Source organism: Artemia sp. Qi Xiang Cuo, chromosome 1 (genome assembly GCF_049724085.1).
Source record: "Artemia sp. Qi Xiang Cuo chromosome 1, ASM4972408v1, whole genome shotgun sequence".
Lineage (NCBI taxonomy): Eukaryota > Metazoa > Arthropoda > Branchiopoda > Anostraca > Artemiidae > Artemia > Artemia sp. Qi Xiang Cuo.
This window is the reverse complement of record NC_142794.1, coordinates 106,448,480-106,471,021: the sequence shown is the minus strand read 5'-3', so window position 1 is coordinate 106,471,021 and position 22,542 is coordinate 106,448,480. Positions and strand designations below refer to the sequence as shown.

General features: G+C 37.2%; 1 pseudogene; it reads right to left on the bottom strand.

Moving 5' to 3' along the window:
- Nucleotides 1-8,371: 8,371 nt before the first annotated feature.
- Nucleotides 8,372-9,433, bottom strand: LOC148957072 (large subunit ribosomal RNA; annotated as a pseudogene).
- Nucleotides 9,434-22,542: the final 13,109 nt, after the last annotated feature.

The following is a 22,542-nucleotide window of genomic DNA, read 5'->3' as shown; positions in this document are numbered from 1 at the left end:
AATTAGATTATAATTGAAGTAAATCTCTCAATAATTTGGGGGTTTTGATGGAAGTTGGCCTCAGAATAACATTCAAACATGATAATAAAGCTGGAATGAGAATAAAAAAAGGTCCTGAAATATCTTAGGCTTTAATGGAAGTAGGCCACGGCATAAGCTTTTAACATAGTGAAGATAATGGACTGCCAACAACAAAAACTCCAATAAGTTGTCAATTTTTTTGGATTGGATAAAATTTGACCATAATATAACGTTCAAAATCGGTGCTTAAACTTGAATCAGAACTTTAAAAAGATTCAGCAAAATTTTAAGAAATTTTGGCACTGCATATAAGCTTTATACGAGGTGGAAAGGGGGAGCAGGATAAAATTAGGAGGAATTATTTCAAGATTTCTAAAAATTTAGCCACAGGACACAGTATAAACATGGTTGGGTAGAGGAAAGTGGGTTCACCAGTGGGCTAACCTCGGGCTGCTTAATGTTTTGACGAAGTTCGGTAGTGTAAACAATAATGATAGTGGACATAACCTTTTTTAAATGTTAAAAAGATCAACCTTGAAATATACTTATTTCGACAAAACGTAAAATCTTGTTTAGAAAGGTCGTTTGGGCTAAAAAAAAAACAAAAAAAAAACCTCATATTTTTGTTTTGGTTTTAGTTTTGCAAGTTTTTTTTTCTTTTAGGTTTATTCCTAATGTTTTTTGGGTTCAATGTAATACATGCGGAAATCTTCAAAAGCAGCAGGTTTCCCTGAATAAAGAGTATGTGTTACCAGAATGCACTTGAAATCTTTCATACTTGAATACCTTTATCAAGTCAGCATATTTTTTTTTAGCAGCATGACATCGGAAGCTTCCGATCATCTCTTTATCTATAATAAAAATTATTTGAGAAACCATTCACAGGGGAAATTGTACACATCGAAGGAGCTTCGAGGCCTTTTCCAGATACAAATTTTGGCTTAAAAATGAAAAGAAATTGCCAGAATATGTTTGTTCTTGCATTATTTTGATGCAATAATTAGTTGTTTACGGCATTTTAGTAAAATTATGTCCGTTGTTTGTAAGTCTTTAGTGTGCGACCATAACCTACGAGGGTAAGTAAAAAACAAAACAAAATACTCTTGACTATTGTTTTAGAAACTTGATCCTATGCCTTCGAGGGGGGATTGTAAAACATACGAGGGTTTAAAACGAATCAAAACTTTGCTGGTTTAGGTGGGGATGGAGAGGGTGGTCAATTTAGACAAACCCCAGGTGCCCTTGAATGGGAAAAATTGCACACAAATATGCATTACACAGTTGAATTATGGCTAGAAAGCTTAGAAATTAATTTTTCAATTCTTGGCCCCTCCCTCTTCCTGTCAGTTTCTTCATTTTGATTTTGGAAAGCATTTTTTTTTACGTTTACATTGAAAAAAAAAACGAAAACCAAAAAATTGACCCCTGACATAGGTCTTGAATTTTTTTTTTATCTTCATTAAAAAAAATAATGTATTTTATCATATATTAATAAGTTATAATACATTCTAACCCTGTATTTGATGTATTTTGTTTTTTATATATATATAGCTCCCATTCAGGTCTAGTTATGTTTTACTATGTCCCACTAATTTGGTTTGACTAGTAACTGTATTGAGGTGATATCGAAAAAGAAGAGTGTATGAAACCAACTTTCTTAGTCACCTCGTTTAGGGGGAGTACCTTTTTCTTCTAAAACTATGGAGAGTTTAATATACTCATTGCTTATGATGAGGAAATTTAAAGTCAATGAATTTCACGTGTTATACGTCTCTAACACGTATACTGCTTATAACACGTCGTATATGCAGTTATAAACTGCATAAATAGTAGATTCTGTTGATGAAAGTAGCCTATTCATCTAATTTCCATTTTCTAGAGTTTTGGTTTCTTTAATTTGGTTTCTTTAAAGAATTAAATTCTTAATTAAAGTTTTGTTATTAAGAAGTGTTTGATTCAAAAATCTGTTAAGAGATTGAAGGTCTCTTGAATTTTTCCGTTAAGATTTCCCTGTTCTAATTTTACATTGGAATTATTTTACGTCATTTATATAAATTATATACATAAATTATATACATGTTTATGTTGTTCTTTTTTTCAAATTTGTTAAAACTATTGTTCAATTTGTTGATTATAAAATTATTGAATTCTGAATTTTATTGAATTCTGGGTAGTTTGAGGTGAGTTTGATTTCTTAAATAAATTTTTGTAATAGATTTTTGTTAATATTCTGAAAATGAAAGTTAGTAAGTTTTATAGGTTTTGAAGCACTATATTAAGCTCTGAGGGGCACCTCGTTCTTATCTTGTACAGTCAATTTTTTTCGATGAATAAATTTTAGCAGTGAGGTGCCTGTTCATGGTTTTTGGATTAAGGTTTTTTTCCGGTGCAATATTTTATAAGGACAGCAAAGATCCAACTTTTTGCTTAATATCTTAAAAAATGCATCTAAAGCATTATTCTGATCCTCCTCTTTAATAATTTAATTCCAGTCTATATATCTAAGCTTTCATAATGACCTTGTTATATTTGTCTCTGAGTAAATTCTCCTTTTTATAAAATTGCTTTTAGAGACTATCCTTTGTAGTGGTCAGAGGAATCTTCCACAACCACAAAGTAGCTTCACATGGATCAAGTGCAAAAATGTTGTCAACAAGAGAAGAAGAGAAATTAGGTACTCAAGTTGCAAAAATACATACTGGGTTTATACCGTATGATACAGCACACTCTATGAAGTGCAGAACATGCCTATCAACTCTTTGTTGGGCAGATGGGAGACTATTAACTTGAGGTTTAAATTAACCCTTTTAATCTTTCAATAACAATTTTTGCACTTAGGGAAATTTTATTTTATCAAGACATTACAGATAGCTTGTCCTAGTTCCCTCCCCTCCCCTTTTGAACAGCCCTGCTTGTAAACCAAGCTTAATACCCTCAGTCATTCTCTAGATATTGCTGATATTCTCCTTTCACAACCAACAGGCACACACAATAAATTTATTGGTTAACTGAAACTAGAATAATTTTTGAAAATTTTAAATAAATAATTTTGTTTAACTGCAAAATTATTTATGATGCATGAGTAATAATTTAAATTTCTTAATTCAAACCAGGAAAATGCCTGAAAATTTTAAAATTAGTTTGGTAGTTCTTTCGCTTAAAATGACTCGTTACGCCATTTTATTGGGTGTAATTAGTAAATATTTCAGATGAAAAACCTAGAAGACAAAAAGGGAAATTTTATTTTATCTAGAAATTACAGACAGCTTGTCCTAGTTCCCTCCCCTCCCCCGTTTGAACAGCCCTGCTTGTAAACTAACCTCAATACCCTCAGTAATTCTTTAGATGTTGCTGATATTCCCCTTTCACAACCAGCAGACACACACAAAAAATGTGTTGGTTAACTGAAACTAGAATAATTCCTGAAAATTTTAAATAAAGTAATTTTATTTAATTGCAAAAATATTTCTGATGTCTGAGTAATAATTTTAATTTCTTAATTCAAACCAGAAAAATACCTGAAAATTTTTAAATTAGTTTGGCTTTTCTTTTGCTTAAAGCTACTCGTTACGCCATTTTATTGGGTGCAATTAGTAAATATTTCAGATTAAAAACCTATTAACCCTTTCATGCCTGTGGTCACCATAAGGATACCCCTCGCCCCCTATTTTTTTTCTCTCAACTCGGCAAAGTTACAACCGTGATTTCTTTTCCACTAGATAGTGCTTGCTTGACTCTATCGCGTTTGAATTTATTATCCCTCAAGGCTTTACCCGAGCGGTCGAGCGAGCGTCCAAGTTTAGACAAAACATAAAATGTCGAAAAAGAGGAAAGGTGCAGATTTTGACCTCGATGACCTGGACGTTTCTCGTAAGTTCAGAGCCTGATTATGATATTATTTTGTAGCTAAGAATGCGATCTTTCGAATGCGATATCACTAGTCTAATTCTGAGCTGTAGTTTAGCCCCAAACAAGGTTGCCAACGATCGGTTACCAAATGGTCACGTCAGGCATTCATTGCCAAACCACACCTAGGCAGATTTGTACAGCAAACGAGGCAGCAAGTCCTTTTTATGATCGGGAATAGGCACATTTTCTTTCTGTTACTCCTTTTTACTGGTAACAAGGATCAAAGAGCTATTTTGTGTGAGGCCTCAAGCAAGTGTAGAGGCGAACGGCCTATTTTATTGCATTATATTATTATTATTAAGTGATGCACCTACCTTGAATTTCATTTCAGCAGGCCCAAGCACGAGCTCTGACTCCATGAGAGGTCATGGTCCTAAGCCCTTGGAAGAGAGACTGATCAAGGAAAGAAGTAGAAGAGCTACCAAGAAAATGACTGCAGAAGAAGCAGCAAGGCTTTTATTCATACCTGATTGTGATTCAGATCTCGATATCTCGTCCGACGACGACAACCCAAACTGGGCACCAGACAATACAGATCAAGAATTTGAACCTCTACGTTCTCTCAACTGTTTTGGCAATGACGACTGAAGTGATAAAGAGGATAATGACCGCACAGACGACATCCCTTTATCAATGCTTGGCAGGTTCGAGTTAGGCGATGGCGATGACACGGATCAATTCAATTTGCCTCTCCCGGGCTTGAATGACACAGCAGTGTCAAACAGTTCTTCAAGTACATCATCAGCACCAGTGGCAACTTCTTCTGCAATGCAGTCAGCAACAGTTATTGCACATGCTGAACCCTTTGTCCTTATAATAGCTAAGAAAAATGCTCCTTCCCAAGCAGTGGCCGGTCTAGTAACTCCAACTGATGCTCCTCAGGTCACGCCAAAACCAGTAGCAAAAAAGAAGGTAGCAAAGGAGATAAAGCAATACAAGTGGATAAAAACGGAGCCCGAACCTCGAGATGCTACCTGAAAGGGTTCTATGCCACACTATGACGAGGTACAGACGCCCCTTGATCTCTACCGAATGTTTATCACAGAAGACATTCTTTCAAACATTGTGGACCAAACGAACCTGAATGCCATGAGAAAGAAGAATCTTGTCTGAAACTTTCTCTTGAAGAGCTGCACAGATTTCTTGGAGTTCAAATGCTTATGAGCATTCTCAAACTTCCGGCTATGAGAATGTACTGGGAGAATGGAATACGATATTCCCCGGTGGCTGATACCATGAGCAGAGCTTATGCTCATGGCTGATACCATGAGCATTTTCTTTTCTATTCCACAGATAGATCGACACTGAAACATCGTAGAGAGTTCTTCAGTGTCTCAATTTAAGGAAATTACTAATCTACTATATTACTAGAATTACTAGTAATAAGTGACGTGACGCAATAGCTAGCACCGATTGTGTTACTAAAAACTGCATTTTTGATGTCTGTTCATACTGCAGTCTTTTCCAAGATATATGATTTTTTAAGCAAACACAACTATATATGAAGTAATAAGTGACGTGACGTAATAACTAACACCGATTGTGTACTAGTAACCATATATGATATAATATTTGACGTTACGTAAAAACTTAGAAAATCAATTTTTATTTTATTTTACTTTTCAATCCATAATCGCTAAAGTTATTAACAGCAAAATTATTTCTGGTATCTGAGCAATAATTTTAATCTTTTTAAAATATTGCACCGGAAAATAACCTTAATCCAAAAGCCTAACCTCACTGCTAAAATTTTTTTTCTTTTTTTTCAAAAATTATACACCATTTTCTCAGGTACTCCGTCTCCTTGGCTATGTAGTCTGGTGTAATTTTTTGTTTAAGAATCGTTACCGTAGACAGGCTTGAAATTAAATCCTTTACATCTTAAGGATTGCCTCCTTACCATTACGCTACAGCAACTGATTGTTAATTAGATAATATCAAATACGTCATGATTTTACAAACAAAATAATGGGTGACGTTATAATCAAAGGGTAACCATCATGGTTGAAGTGGTACCTGCAACCTAATATTACTAGAATTACTAGTAATAAGTGACGTGACTTAATAACTAACACCGATTGTGTACTAATAAACATATATGATGTAATGATTGACGTTTGGTAAAAATTTAAAAAATCAATTTTTTTTATTTTACGTTTCAATCCATAATCGCTAAAGTTATGAACTGCAAAATTATTTATGATGTCTGAGCAATAATTTTAATCTTTTAGAATATTGCACCGGAAAAGAACCTTAATCCAAAAACCATGAAAAGGCACCTCACAGCTAAAAAAATTTTTTTTTTTCAAGAACTGTACACTATTTTCTCAGGTACTCCGTCTCCGTTTCCTTAGCTAGGTAGTCTGATGTACTTTTTGTTTTAGAACTATTACCGTAGACAGGCTTGAAATTGAATCGTTTATACCTTAAGAATCGTCTCCTTACCATTACGCTACACCGACCGTTTTTAATAAGATATTATCAAATACATCATGATTTTGAAAACAAAATTATGGGTGACGTCATAATCAAAGGTTAACCATCATGGTTGAAGGGGTACCTGCAACCTAATATTACTAGAATTACTAGCAGTAAGTGACGTGATGTAATAACTAACACCGATTGTGTACTAATAACCATATATGATGTAATGTTTGACGTTACGTAAAAATCTAAAAAATCAATTTTTATTTTATTTTACTTTTCAATCCATAATCGCTTAAGTTATAAACTGCAAAATTATTTCTGGTATCTGAGCAATAATTTTAAATTTTTAAAATTTTGCACCGGAAAATAACCTTAATCCAAAAACCATGAACAGGCACCTCACTGCTAAAAAATATTTTTTTCAAGAATTATGCACCATTTTCTCAAGATAGGCGGGGAGGGAATGCCAGTCGTCTCCAATCACTTTCCAAATAGTATCTATTCATTGCCTCATCTCAGTCCAGCATTCTGAGCAAATTTAATTTTTCACTATTTTCAATGTATAGTGACCCCCTCACATAAGGTCTTTGGATTATCGGCAGGGGTTCAGAATGCAAATTTTTAATTAATTATTAGAAAAAAATTTGACATTTTTTTTTTGCGTTCAGTGCTCAGATTGGAGCGTCGGGGTCTAATTATCTGGGCTTTATTTGTCAAGGCCTGAATGCTAAGCAATGGACGTAAGCTAGATTGGGACCGAATGTGAAAATGAAAAAATATTGTTGTTATGTGTGTAAGCTGAATGCTAAGCGATGGACATGGGCTAGATTGGGACCCAATGTGAAAAAAAAATATTGTTGGTATGTGTGTAGCGCATGCATGGTTACCGCTAGGGCAAAAGTCTAACCGTTGACGGGTTTAGGTATCCGTGAATAAGTTCTATGGCGAGAATGGAAGTTAGGACAGTTTTCGGAGGTGCCCCCCTCACCTGCCCAGAGTATAAGGCAATTGACCCTAAATTTGAATAAGTGGAAATTGGCTCAGATTGCTTAACTGAGCTGAGAGAGACAATGAATAGATACTATTGGGAAAGCTACTGGAGACGCTGGGAATCTGTGAACAAGTGCTAAACTGAGAAATTTGGGGAAATATTTGGGGGTGCCCACCCGCCCAGAGTCTCTGGCAAGTGACCCAAAAATTTTAAAAATTTTTGAAACATTCAATTTTTTTTCAGAATGTGGGGCTAAGCTTAGGCAGTGAATAGGTACTATTTGAAATATAAAGAAGGCTTTCAACGATTGGTTGCCCGTTATTTCAAGCAAATTTATGGTCCTATGTCAATTTTAAATTCTTGGTCAACCTTCTTAAGACCATAGGCGGGTGTGCCTTGTTTGCCCCTTTTTGAATTCTCGATCAGCATGCCTAAGACTCTAGGCAGGCATGCCTTTCCAAAAACTAACCTGACAAGTATATGTCCAATAAGAGAGTCATGCATACTCGTGCCATTTACCCGTGCCCCAGCCATTTAAACATTTGCCTCTCAATTACTTGGACTATCTGTCTTGGCTTTTCTCTGTCTGCAATTACCCAGCGTTTTGATCAGACCTATACAATATTGCAAAATACTTTATAACTTCGATTCAAAATCAACGGACTCAGTCGACGCCTTTGGCCTTTACCTCGTTTTGAAAAATACTCTCCTTGTGTGTGCGAAGCGCACATATAGATCGCAAAAAAAAAAGACCAAAAGTACTGCCTGGGCTTGGCAAACACAGACAGAGAACGGGATAGTTTTTATTCCCGTTCACTGCCCGTGTCAAGAGATTCAACGAGTCTTGACACTCTCGCCGAGTCATTCTAATTTCCGCTACCCATACAATGGATTTAGAATGACCCCCCTTCATTTTTGAGAACTTTGTACTCACCCTTTTTACTCTCGATACACAATATTCCCTTACGACCAACACTTGAAAATCATTCAAGTGAATTTGGGGGAATTGCCCTCTGGCAAGACAAATCTCCCGGTCGTAGGCTTAGTCTCAGCAGATCGTAGCGTAAATTTCTGCTCTACCATTTACAACACTCCAGCCGGTGCCCAAGTCGTCTACAAATGATTTTGGCATTTGACCTTATGGAATTTTTGATTTATTCGACGGTGAAGCTGCCCTGTCGCCGTCTCCCGAGGGTAAGCAACCGCCGAACCTTGGCTCCAAAGCACTAGCATCCATTGCTAAAAGCTAAAGGACCAGGTTACGTTTAGCCACCAGTGAGTCCGAACGCACGGTACCGTTGTGAACTCCAGCACATATTCTACCTTCAAAGACTTTCAGGTATAATCACACGGACGTAGCCTCGCACCATTGGCCGTTCGACCAAGTGCAAAACCAACTGTCCGAACCTGCGGTTCCTTTCGTACTTCGCAGGACTACTATAGCAACGTCTTTGAACGTCTCTAGGGTAAAACTAATCTGTCTCACGACTGTCTAAACCCAGCTCACGTTCCCTGTAGTTCGGTGATTAATCCTAAACTTGGCGAATGCTGCTTCGCAATGATAGAAAGAGCCGAAATCGAAGAATAAAAAAGCGACGTCGCTATGAACGCTTAGCCGCCACAAGCCAGTTATCCCTGTGGTAACTTTTCTAACACTTCTTGCTTAAAACTCTTAAAGCCAAAAGCATCGATATACCGTGCTTTCGCAGTTTGTACTCGTACTGAAAATCGGGATCAAGCCAGCATTTGCCCTTTTGCTCTATAGAGAGGTCTCTGTCCTCCCTGAGCTGGCCTTAGGACACCTGCGTTATCATTTGAGAGATGCACCGTCCTAGTGAAACTCCCCACCCGGCACTGTCCTCAGCAGGGATTAAGAGCGCCACCCGCAGGTGGACTCCCTTGACACCACAAACAAGTCACCAAAGAGCCTTGCCTCCGCTTTACTGAGTAAGTGAAGCGACCATGAAAGTTGTTGTATTTCATTGCCGAAGTTACCATCTCCCACTTATGCTACACCTCTAATGTCACTCCACGATGCAGAACTAGAGTCAAGCTCAACAGGGTCTTCTTTCCCCGTTGACGTTGTCAGGTCCGTTCCCCTGGCAGTGGGTTCACTAGACAGTAGATAGGGACAGTGGGAACCTCGTTAATCCATTCGTGCGCGTCACTAATTAGATGACGAGGCATTTGGCTATTTTTGCTTGAACATTTGTCTCCTGGCCGCAACCTTGGTCCTAGAACCTAAGACTACAACTAGGAGGAGAGAGTACCTGCGCACCTATACTCAGCCATACAGCCCGAAGGCTCCAATCTCTAGACTCACTCCTTCTAACTAAGGAGTGAGCTCACCCTGCGCAGGTTCTCAGCTGAGCCTTATGAGGGTTAAAATGCCGGGCGGTCTGGGTTGACAACGGGATTTCAGTGCCCTTTGCCAACCTAGTGGCCCCAAACAGTCCTGATCAGCCCAATCCCATAAGGGGAGTGGACTGTGACGTAGTAACGTTTAAATTAGAAAAGAACAAAGATAGGAAAGGAAAATTCAAAAGTCTATTGAGAAGAAGCCTTACAAAGCCGCCGGTTTGGTGAGATACCACTGAAAGCCTGATAAACAGACTTGCCCTGGAAACTCCACTCTCTGGAAGCCAGATCCCAGCTATAACCTTCCAGCACCCGTCATCTACATACAGAACTGCCCGGTATCGGGTGTGGCCTTAGGGACCCCGCCTGTGGTCCATCTTGTCTCAGTCTCAGTGTCTTGGGAAGGTTCTTGTCCGTTGAGGCCGAACCTACTGCCAGACCGTCCCCCACCTCTTCTAAGAGAAGGCGATCTGTCCCGAAAGAGCAGTCCCACATCTGCCATAGGCACCCGTCCATGACCTCCGAAGAGATCCAGCCCTACTTTTGGACGGTGCCGTATATGGGAGTGAAGCAAACTCATAACTGGCTTGTTGGGTTTAGCGGAGCATATCCATAGGAACAAGTCCGTCCAACGTCCAGGAATTTCTATAGTGACCCCGTCATATAAGGTCTGTGGATTATCGGCAGGGGTTCAGGATGCAAATTTTTAATTGATTATTAAACAAAATTTGGACATTTTCAGAATTGGGGTGTCAAGTCCACAAGCCTAAATGGTTGAAATCCGTTAGCCATTTCATCTCATACAATACACTCAGTGGTGGTCCACCGCTTCCATCGCTAACCACCGCTAACCCAATTTTTTATTTTTTTATTTTCAAATGAGTTCCCATTTCCAACGCTTCCATCGCTAATCATCACTAACCCAAAAGTCTCTCTCCAACAGCCTTAATGGTATAAAACCTCTAGCTCGTAATTAGAGTCTTAATCCACTAGTCTAGAAGTTTAAAATCCACTTGGTCAGTCCTGCGGCCTTGACCCATTAGCATGAGTGCTTACAATTAACAATCTCAGAATTAGAGTATCAGTCAAGCAGCCTGAATGACTTAAATTCAATAGCTCATAATTGGGGTTTTTTCTTACCAGCCTGAATGGTTGAAGTCCACTAGCTGAGAATTTAGGCCTCTGTCAACAAGCCTGAGAAGTTGAAATCCACTAGCTGAGAATTGGGGTCTTAGTCCACCAGCCTAAATGTTAGAAATCCACTAGCCATCTCATCTCATACGATACATCTAGCAGCGGTCGACTGCTTCCATTGCTAACCATGACTATCTCAATTTTTTTTTTCATTTTTTTTATAAACTCCAAGCTTAGCGTCTACATTGCTAATCATCACTAACCCAATTTTTTTTTTTTTTATTTTCAAATGTTACAGTTAACTACAACTAACTGTACACTATAGATGTCTAATGACTAAATAATTTCCCTATTACTACTCCGTTCAAGAATAATGAGAACATAATCAATAAAGAATCATATTGTCTTTTATTATAAACATAAAAGTAGCAGCACTTTACAGATAATACGATTAGAAAAAGGCACATTAAACAAGAAAAATACACTTTCTTCTCAGTCCACCAGCATGAATGTTTGAAATCCACTAACTCAGAATTGGAGTTTCAATCCACCAGCCTGAAAGGTGGAAATCCACTTGCTCAGAATCGGGGTTTTAATCCTCCAGTTCGAATGACTGAAACCCACCCCCCAAAAATTGTCCCAAACTCTTTTCTCACCTTATCAGTAGTTAATGGAGGCTTTAGATCTTGAATGACTAAACTGTTGCTCAAATACTAACCATCCGCCATCCGTCAATCACGCTCAAATTTTCTTTTATATAAGGACTCCCTCATATAAGGACTGTGGATTATCGGCAGGGGTTCAGGATGCAAATCTTTAATTAAATATTAAACAAAATTTAGACATTTTCAGAATTGGGGTCTCAAGTCCACCAGCCTGAATGGTTGAAATCCGCTAGCCATTTCATCTCATACCATATCTTTAGCGGGAGTCCACCGCCTCTATCACTAGCCCATTTTTTTTTCAAAAGAAGCGCCATTTCCACTACCTTAATTGCTAGCTGTCGCTAATCCAAAGGTCTTAGTCGACCGGTCTGACTTCTTGAAATCCACTAGCTCAGAATTGGGGTCTCAGTCCACAAGCCTAAATTGTTGAAATCCACTAGCAAATTTATGAAATCAAGCAAATTTATGGTTCTATGTCAATTTTAAATTCTCGGTCAACCTTCTTAAGACCATAGGTGGGTGTGCCTTGTTTGCCTCTCATTACAGGCAATCTAACGGTCTTATGTAGATTTTTGAATTCTTGATCAGCGTGCCTAAGACTCTAGGCAGGCATGTCTTTCCAAAAACTAACCTGACAAGTATGTGTCCAATAAGAGAGTCATGCATACTCCTGCCATTTACCTGTGCCCCAGCCATTTAAACATTTGCCTCTCAATTACTTGGACTATCTTTCTTGGATTTTCTCTGCCTACAGTTACCCAGTGTCTTGATGCAACCTATGCAACCTATTGCAAAATACTTGATAACTTCAATTTCCTATTCAAGCTCATGGGTACTATGGAGATTTTCCTTCACTGTTGATAGGTATGCTTGTATATATATTTTTATTGCTGCTACATAAACTGCAATGGCTCCTTCCAAAATTAATATACGAATTTTCTAAGAAGTAAGCCTCCGTATATTCACTGTGTTGTCGAACATTTTCCATTGCATCTATAAACTGTTCCTCAGTTGCCAATCCATACCTTGGAAGCTTTTCGTTAAACTGACAACATTTCTTTTGGATATTACTATGAAGCTTTGCCAAAGAATTTCTAGCCGACTTTTCAACAGCATCCGCTCTTTCAAAGAGAGTTTAATCTGTAATTTTGAATACTTTTCGTGATCCCGATAAAACATGAGTAAAATGTTTCTCAATTTACAAAGATCAGCCTGCATTTTTGCCATCTTCTTGTATTTCTGAATGTAATTTTTCTGAATGTAATTTGTTTGGCCGTCTCAATTTTTGCATGTCTATAATCTTCATCATTGTGATAACACATCTTGCTGTTTTGTTTTGCTCTCTCAATTATTTCTTCTCGATTCGCCTGGTCGGTTGAATACCTTTGTTTTGCTCTCTCAATTTTTACTTCTCGATACGCCTGGTCGGTTGAATACCTTTGCTTTTCTCTTTTCAAGATACTATCTCTGTTGTTTGTGTAGTACTGTTTTTTCAAATTGCGTATAGCTTACTTCGATCTAACCATTATCCGGGTTGGCAGCGGTAGCTAGCAACCTAGTAAGAGACGATCACGTCCAATGTTAAGAAATATAAAAACCCATAGTTCTTAAAAAAAGAGTCAGATCAAAACAAAAAGTACACCATTAGAACCGCCTTGTCCGAAACCCCTGCATAGTAAAATTTCTGTCCCTTGGCTTGAACAGCAAGGGAAATATATTGGCTTGAAAATCAAGAAAAGTGACAGCTACTACAACATTCTGCCTAAACGGGATATTTTTTTCTTTTTTTCTTTTTTTTTCTTTTTTTGTATCCAGAGATAGCTTGGCACTGGAACATCGTAGAGGGTTGTTCAATAGCACATTTTAAAGGAAATTAATTGGGTTAAAAATCTATAGTAACTAAAATAAATTATTTCTAAAAGAGAATAAATTTTTCCACCAAAAACTGCATTTTGATGTCTTTTCACCCTGCAGTCTTTCAAATATAATAGTATACCAGCGGTAAGAATTGAACCCACGCCTCTGAAGAGACTGGTGGCTAACACCAGTGCCTTGGACCACTCGGCCAGGCTGCCTCTCATAAATAAATATATATATGAATTTGGGTTACAGCAGTAGCTAGCAACCTAGTAAGAGACGATCAGTCCAATGCTAAGAAATATAAAAACCCAAAACTCCTAAAAATAAAGTCAGATCAAAACAAAAGTACATCATTAGAAATACCTTGTCTGAAACCCTACTAGATAAATAATGAACGTCATCATAGTTTTATATTAGAGCTATGACGTGAATAGAGTGACGTCATAATTAGTATATAAGGAAAGTCAAAACTGAAAATTCTCTCATTCTTGATTAGAATAATGGTTAGATCAAAGCAGGCTATACACAAGTTGAAGAAAGAGTACTACACAAACAACAGAGATAGTAACTTGAAAAGAAAAAAGCAAAGGTATTCAACCGACCAGGTGTATCGAGAAGTAATAATTGAGAGAGCAAAACAAAGGTATTCAACCGACCAGGCGTATCGAGAAGTAATAATTGAGAGAGAGCAAAAGAAAACAGCAAGATGTGTTATCACAATGATGAAGATTATAGACATGCAAAAATTGAGACAGCCAAACAAAAGATCAAGGAATGGTATGGTAATGATGAACATTACAGAGAAGCAAAAATTGAGCAGGCTAAACAAAAGATCAAGGAGCGTTATCACAATGATAAACTTTATAGAGAAGCAACAATTGAGCAGGCTAGACAAAAGAGCAGGGAACGTTATCACAATGATGAAGATTATAGAGATCAAGGAACAGTATGGTAATGATGAACATTACAGAGAAGCAAGAATTGAGCAGGCTAGACAAAAGAGCAGGGAACGGTATGATAATGATGAAGATTACCGAAACAAACATAAGAAAATTGTTGCTAACAGAATAATGGGTAGATACTGGGGTGACAAAAGCTATAATGAAAAAATTAAATTCTCTGCGAGGTTGTGCCGAAGAACGCCTAAGGACAAAGGGAAAAATTACATTCAGAAATACAAGAAGATGGCAAAAATGCAGGCTGATCTTCGTAAATTGAGAAACATTTTACGCATGTTTTACCAGGATCACGAAAAGTATTCAAAATTACAGATTAAAATTCTCTTTGAAAGAGCGGATGCTGTTGAAAAGTCGGCTAGAAATTCCTTGGCAAAGCTTCATAGTAATATCCAAAAGAAATGTTGTCAGTTTAATGAAAAGCTTCCAAGATATGGATTGGCAACTGCGGATCAGTTTACAGATGCAATGGAAAATGTTCGACAACACAGTGAATATACGGAGGCGTACTTCTTTGAAAATTCGTATATTAATTTTGGAAGGAGCAATTGCAGTTTATGTAGCAGCAATAAAAACATATATACAAGCATACCTATCAACAGCGAAGGAAAAGCAATGTTTTTCAATTATGGCGAAAACGAGCCTGTTAGGGTTATTAGTAAATGTGTTTGTAAGACTGATGATTTAGAACAAATTCCTGGAACACCGACTCAAGAAAAAAGCATTTCTAACTGTGTTTTAAATAGTTCTTTTAGTTCTACTGAATATTTGGCAAAAAATTCTCTGTGTAGTAGAACAAACTGTCCTGAAAAGTACGAGACAACTATTGAAGAATGCTCTGAATCTAGATCTGACAAGAAAATTATGATGGCTGAAGTCACCTATAACAATCTGAGTAAACATTCAAAACCAAAAATTGGGCAGCAGGTTACTTGGCAATGTCACCCTGATATCTGTAAGCTCTATCCGACGGATATTGAATTATGTCAAATTCTTTTTGATATCCTTGAAAATAATATAGCATTAAAATTTTCAACTGACAAAGTGGTTAATTTCTACCTTGGCGGCTTGGATTATTGTGAAATCAATTACAGGGACACAAGAAAGCATGGGCATTCGTTATACTGTAGCCCAAATGAGGGATGTCAGAGCTATTTGCGTTCTCTAAGGGCACTAGCTCCACATTTTCCTGTCTTGAACTGTTTCATTAATAGCGTATATAAGGCAGTATCAAAATGTAAGATTATACAACATATTAATCTACTAAAAGTCGAGGGCTCGTACAAGGAACTAAGTCATTACATAGAAGAAGCGTCAAGTAGACTCTGTCGTAATAATAGTCAAGACTTCATTTACGGTGATAGCAATATTAGAGTTTCTGTGGATGAAAATACAATAATAAAATTATTTGGTGAGAGCCTTGATAAGGTAGCTAACATTAGGGATGTATACCCCACAATGCATTGTGACAGTTGTGAGGAGATAAAGACAAAATACCAATTGAAGAGTCTAAGATCCCTTTCAAATAAGAAAGGTTTTGATGTAATGATGGCCACGATTTTAGAACACCTACAACAGGACATACCCAAAGATGACAGAGAACAACTAATTCAATGTACAGGTTGGAAAGATGATGTCATAGATTCATTCTCTGTCTGTGATTACTGTGCTGGGAAAATGTTGAAAAGTCAGGAGAATGTCCGATCAGTATTAAATAACCTTCATATAGACTGTACACCGGAATGTATAAAGTGTTTAAATAATTTTGAAATGGCAATGATTCGACTTGTAATGCCTTGTCTTACGATCGTCAGATTAGGGCAAGTAACTGCATTGAAGAGACCTTGAACAGAACTTGTTGACACTCTTAAGGGGAGAATAGTATATCTACCTGTTGATGTGCAAGCAAATGCAGATATTCAGCCTGAAAAACTTCTTAACATTGATAGTTTTGTAGTCATTGTTAATGGTCAGCCTACTTACAACAAGAATGTTTGGACTGTACTAATAGATCTGAGAAAAGTCCATGAAGCACTGTTGTGGTTAAGAGAGAACAACAGTCTCTATAAAACAATACATGCATACACCCTAGAAGATTTGAAAAAATACTTGAAGCCCGTCTTACTGAAAAAGCGGTTGGTGTTGATAATTTACCTGAAATACCGGAAGCTGCAATCCTTCAGAAACTGACAGAAAGCGCAAAATCTACATTGGTTGAACATTTTTCTGTCCAGCCTCTCAATTAAGCAGTTCCAAAAGACTTCATTGAAGATTTTAAGCAAATGAAAGATCTTGGTACTGACCAATTTCAAATCAAGAAACTAAAAGGTGAGAGCGAAGACTTATTTCAGGAAGAACTTGATCTAAAAGTGTTTCCAAATCTTTTCCCGAAAGGCAAATATGGCTTGCGTGACAAGGCAAGACCATTTCGGATTAGGAATGCAGAATATTTTAAATCAAGGCTTCTTAGCAGACATACTAAGTTTCGTCTTGACAAACAGTTTCTTTTTCACAGCTTCCAATTGCAAGAATTCTCTTACATGTGTAATAGCGTTGGTCATATGCTGCGGACTGTGAAACCAAATCAAAATACTCGTTAATTTATAGACAGGCTTCATTCCCGTGATGGAGAGATGTAAGCGACTTTGTTTTCTGTTCAATCAAAAATCAGAGGATCTCAGCAGTATTTTCAATCTCTTTCCTATAAAGTAAAGTCAATGATTGAGCAATTGGGTCCACCGACTTTGTTTCTGACAGTTTCATGTGCTGAGTGGTACTCTCCTGAATTTATTGACTATTTACGGACTGTCCATAAGAACTTACCTGGTGTGGCAAAAATGACCCCAGTAGAGTTGACGTGTCTAGATCCAATTGCAGTTTCCATACACTTTGACCAAAAATGGACACCTATATTTAATGAGCTAATTTGTTCAAAGACAAATCCTTTGTTTGGTAAAATTAAGGATCATTTCTGGCGTATCGAGTATCAGAAACGAGGTGCGCCTCATGTACACTGTGTGTTGTGGATTGAAGATGCTCCTATTATTGGGAAATCAACAGCGTCTGAAGTGATTCAGTATATCAATAGTAATATAACTTGTGAAATATCAAATAGATTGACTAGTCCAACTCTTCACAAACTGGTCAAAGACCATCAAGTGCACCGCTGTAATACATACTGTCAAAGAAAGTATAAGAGAAAAAGAGGAAGATGGGTTACGTATTGTAAGTTTGGCTTTACTCGTCCTACAAAGGAACGAACAGAATTATATGACATCCTTGACTGCTTGGCTCATGGTACAAACCGTAAAAAGCCAAGAAAAAGAATATATCATCTGCTTCGAAGAGATAACGAGCGTTATATAAATGACTATTCTCCTGCGTTACTTATTGCTAATCAAGCAAACATTGATGTTCAATATATTGGCCATTTGGGCTCTAAATTACCGTATTACATTACCGATTACATGACAAAAGCAGAGAGTGTCGAAATAGAAGCAATTTGGGAGGAAGCAAATAATGCATGCAAAAGTCTTGGTCAACGAACTATGTCCTACTTGTTGAAGTCCATAAAAACCCGTCAAGTTGGAGCAGTTGAAGCTGCTGATAGGCTTCTTGGTACTAAATTATATAGTATTTCTTGGCAATTTAGATATATTGACCTTGCGAAAAAAAGCGAGGTGAAGAGGACACTGAGAAGGTATGAGGAGCTTGAAAAGCTTGCTAAAAACGATCCACAGAGTAGTGATTTGTACATTGCCCACTGGGTTATTGATATCTACCCTAAAAGACCGGAACATATGGAAATTATCAGTCTTTTTCAGTTATTGTCTTGGTATGAACGGGAGCGTAATGGTACTGATGATAATATGATGTTAACGGACGGGTCCTTCTACCTCAGAAAAAGGCTTTTTAAACCGTATATCATACAGCACAGAAAGGTAAACCCATTTGAAACTTACGAGAACAAAAATGCTTACTATGGAGATCTTTTAAAATTGTTTAAACCTTGGAGAGATGAAAATGAACTAGTAGTCAGTGGAAATAGCAACTACGAAACCTACTGTGTTGAAAGTGTAAACTATCCCGACATGGTAGCTTACCACGAAAAATTTGTTGTTAAGAGGAAAAGCGATATAGAATTTGAAGAAAGGGTTCGAGAACGTGCAAAAGAAATTCTGAAGGCAAAAAATATTGATGAAAACATTGAAGATGACCCAGAAAATGCAATTCAGGGAGGAGTCATTGACAGAGCAGCAGATGCTATGGATGATTTGTTAGACGCAAAAAAACAGATTTTAAATGGTGACACCGAAGACAGGCTGAAAAATGATTATGAGTCGCTCAATATTGATCAAAAGAGAGTTGTTGAAAAATTTTTAGACTCAGTTACCAAGTGCAATGGTGCAACATCTTTGAAGTTGATTGTATCTGGATTTGGGGGTACAGGAAAATCTAGGGTTATCAGTGTCGTGAGAAGACTACTTTGCAACAAGTTCAAGAATGAAGATTGTCCCGTTGTAGTTATGGCACCTACTGGTATTGCTGCACATAGCATAAATGGTTTAACAATACATAGTTGTTTAAGTTTAGCTATTGATCAGGAAAACACCACAAAATACACACCTCTCTCCACTGAAAAACTTCTCATATTGAGAAAGACACTTAAGGAGACAAGAGTTTTTATTATTGATGAAATTTGTATGGTCTCGTCTCTTCTTTTAACCTACATTCATTTAAGACTATCAAAAATATTGGCAGTTGATTTGCCAATGGGTAATGCTAACTGCGTATTTTTGGGAGATTTTCTTCAATTAAGACCAGTAAGTGGTAATCCTTCTTATATGCCTCTCACACGACTAGAGGTAAAAAACAGGATCGGATCAGTTGGTACTTTTAACCTCTGGCATCTATTTGAGTATGAGGAACTAACCATAAATGTGAGACAAAAGATGGATAAGAGTTATGCTAATACACTTGCTGAAATTCGACAGGGGTTTTGCACTGGTGAAAATTTGAATAGTCTTTACAAGAGAAAAATTGGGAACTCCTACAGAGCTTCAAATGACGAAATAATAGATCTTTACTCAAAATTGTATGAAGAGGGAAATAGACCTGTCATTCTTATGCCCACCAATGAAAATTGTATGGTAGTTAACGATTTACTTCTTAAAAAAAGCTGCTCAGACTACGTTAAACTTTCTGCAGTTGATTGACTCTCTTCAGTTGTTGACGACAAACAAATCGAACAGAAAGCAGCAAACACTGTTTTAAACTTTGGCAACGACAGAAAAAGAACAGCCGGGTCTTTCATGAGCTTGTTACTTGCAGTAGGTGCACGTGTAATGCTCCAAAGAAATATTTGTGTTGCTAAGGGGCTAGTAAATGGATCAATGGGGACAGTAACAAGCTTCAAGTTGCTACCAAACGGAGAAATAATTGGAGTTCTTGTAAAATTTGATGGACTGGAACTTCTGGTTGAAATTGGCAGAGAAACCGTGCGCTTTGAAGTTTTGAAGGAAGTCTTTTTTACGCGAAGACAGTTTCCTCTTCAACTGGCCTTTGCCATTACAATACACAAGTCCCAAGGACTAAGTTTACAGTGTGCAATTGTTGACGCAGGTAATTGTTGCTTCGGTCCAGGTATGTTGTACGTTGCTCTTTCCCGTTTGACCACTAGTGCAGGTTTACATCTAGTAGAATTTGATAAGACAAAGATTTATTGCGATGTTGATGCTTTAATTGAGTACAACCGTTTGAGACAAATTTATAGAACAGATCTTCCATTGTTTGATTTCCCAGAAAGGCAACTCAGAGGTACACCAGATGAAGTTGTGTAACAAATGAAGTAAATTCTAAAGGACTACAGACTCAAGGAAAAAAAAATTCCATTGTTGGAGGTCCCAGAAAAAGAATGAGAAGCCCTTCAGTTGAAGAACCCTTATTAATAGAAATTTATCCCAAACATAAGAAAAGGATAAATAGAGTCAGACCGGTGGTGTCAACAAAAGAGAAAAAATTAAATATTAATGCGAAACTTCATCACAATGATATATTTCGTGTCATTCAACCGGCCCAAGATCGTCAAGAACAACACAATAATGCTAATAATGCAAATGCACCAGCAAGTGCATATGTTACTCTTGATAGAAATAGAAAGGTATCAAGAATTATACATGCTGACTGGAATCAAGCAGTCAGCAGTCACCAATGCTTTGCCATGGTACTCGCAAATATTGTCCGAGCTGCTATTATACCTCCAAGGCAATGGAATAAAAATATTCTGAACAGAAACATGATTGAAGGGGATACTATTTATACTCTCATACGTGAAAATAATAATAATAGAAATCCAAGAGTTTTTCCGATTCCTCCTAGTGGCTATTTTGTATTGAAAAATTTAGATGTCATCAAGGATGATTTTATAATGTATGACGCAGTATTTTCCCTAAATTGAGACGATAATTGGTTGTGCAGCGGAAGTTTATTGGATTCTATAAATAATGGAGAATTAGGAATTACATTATTGGCGGCTTTAAAAAAATTATTTAGAGAACATAAAGCTGGAATAATAGTCGCATACTCGAAATCACTGGGTCTTATGCATTATGATGAAAAATACTATTTTACAGATTCTCACATGCGGACCCAGAGGAGCACCATTGCAAAATGATAATGGAAAAGCATGTGTCATCGAATGCGACACGATTGAAGAATTATATCGCATTGCTCGAAGAGTCTTCAAAGCTAAAAATGAACAATTTACTATTCATTATATTGACATTACAGCAAGTACATTAAAAGACGATCACTAAAATAACAAATTTACAGTAAATTTTATAATAAAGAACGACCTGTTGCCTATACTAAATTATATAGGCCACTTAACTATATCCGGGTTGCAGCGGTAGCTAGCAACCTAGTAAGAGACGATCACGTCCATACAGTATCCGGGTTGCAGCGGTAGCTAGCAACCTAGTAAGAGACGATCACGTCCAATGTTAAGAAATATAAAAACTCATAGTTCCTAACAAAGAAATCAGATCAAAACAAAAAGTACACCATTAGAACCGCCTTGTCCGAAACCCCTGTATAGGAAACTTTCTGTCCCTTGGCTTGAACAGCAAGGGAAATATATTGGCTTGAAATTATAATAAAGATCGAACTCTTCCCTATACTAACTTCCATGGGCAACTTCACTATAGTGAAGATTACAGTATTTATATTATCCATCATAACTATATCCGGGTTGCAGCGGTAGCTAGCAACCTAGTAAGAGACGATCACGTCCATACAGTATCCGGGTTGCAGCGGTAGCTAGCAACCTAGTAAGAGACGATCACGTCCAATGTTAAGAAATATAAAAACTCATAGTTCCTAACAAAGAAATCAGATCAAAACAAAAAGTACACCATTAGAACCGCCTTGTCCGAAACCCCTGTATAGGAAACTTTCTGTCCCTTGGCTTGAACAGCAAGGGAAATATATTGGCTTGAAATTATAATAAAGATCGAACTCTTCCCTATACTAACTTCCATGGGCAACTTCACTATAGTGAAGATTACAGTATTTATATTATCCATCATTATAAATTATAAAAGGTTTTCTAATCAAGAATGAGAGAATTTACATCTTTGTCGTTCTTAAGTAGTAATTATGACGTGACGGCGTAATGATTTTATTGACGTCATGGCGCAATGATACTATCTCATGACGTCATCAGAAACAACAATATAATTCCGTGTTTTTCTATTCACGTCAAAGCTCTAATATAAAGCTATGACGACATTCATTATTTATCTAGTAGGGTTTCAGACAAGGTAGTTCTAATGATGTACTTTTGTTTTGATCTTACTCTATTTTTAGGAGTTTTGGGTTTTTATATTTCTTAGACTGGGACTGATCGTCTCTTACTAGGTTGCTAGCTACTGCAGCAACCCAAATTATAAGAGGCAGCCTGGCTGAGTGGTCCAAGACACTGGTGTTAGCCACCAGTCTCTTCGGAGGCGTGGGTTCAAATCTTACCGCTGGTATACGATTATGTTTGAAAGACTGCAGCGTGAAAAGACATTAAAAATGCAGTTTCTGGTGAAAAAATTTATTCTACTTTAGAAATAATTTATTTTAGTTACTATAGATTTTTAACCCAATTAATTTCCTTTAAAATGAGCTATTGAACAACCCTCTACGATGTTCCAGTGCCAAGCTATCTGTGGAAAAG